The 786-nt window shown below is 65.4% G+C and overlaps 1 protein-coding gene across 1 annotated transcript in view; it reads right to left on the bottom strand.

The window, feature by feature from the left end:
- TMEM233 (transmembrane protein 233) overlaps window positions 1-786 on the bottom strand; it is a 26,385-nt gene that overhangs the window by 2,294 nt on the left and 23,305 nt on the right. The window lies entirely within an intron of this gene.

Here is a 786-nt window from a genome sequence, read left to right as displayed (position 1 = left end):
CCCAGCAGGTAAGTCTGTGGAGGAAAGGGGCATGGGGGAGGGAAGAGGAGGGGAGGGGAGGGGCAGATCAAGGCCCCCATGGTGAGGGAGGGAGTGGGACAAGGGTAGGGGCTGGGGTGAATGGGGTGAATGGGGCCAGGGTGGGTTGTGGGACGGAGCTGTGGGCGGCTTATCCAGGGGCAGGGCTCCCCACCATGGGCAGTTTATCCAGGGGTGCAGGGGTATGTGCGCACCCCCAGAGAAGGCATGGCGGGGCACGTACCCCCCAGATTTGTGTGTGGGGTTGAGGTGGACTGCCCACTGTGGGCTGGGGCTCTGTGCCCTGCTGTCTTTGCCCCGGGAGCTGTGTGCTGGCTGCGCTGCGTGTCTCCTGCCCGCCCGGCTGTGGGAGGCACAACATGGCATCATGTGGCTCCTGAGGCACAGTCAGCAGGGCACAGAGTCCCAGCCCACAGAGGACAGCCCACCTCTGCCCACAAATCCAGGTGGGCACATGACTCCATGCCTCTAGTAAGGGTACACGCAGCAGTGGGAAGCTGCATCCCCCACCCCTGTGCCTCTGGATGAGCTGCCTGTGGCTCCGTCCCATGACCTGCCTCAGCCCTGGGGCCCCATTCACCTCAGCACCTGCCCCTGCCCCACTCCCTCCCTCACTGTGGGGGCCTTGATCTGCGCCCCCTGCCCCTTCCCTCCCCCAGGCCCTTTCCCTCCACAGACTTACCAGCAGGGCACTGCTCTACAGGCTGCTAGGCTGCATTCTTGGCCACGTGCAGGGTGTGGCTGCTC

The sequence above is a fragment of the Gavialis gangeticus genome, unplaced genomic scaffold (genome assembly GCF_001723915.1).
Source record: "Gavialis gangeticus isolate Ggan-Ray unplaced genomic scaffold, GavGan_comp1, whole genome shotgun sequence".
NCBI lineage: Eukaryota > Metazoa > Chordata > Crocodylia > Gavialidae > Gavialis > Gavialis gangeticus.
Note: the sequence above shows the minus strand (reverse complement) of the source record. Positions and strands in the feature narration are given on the sequence as shown.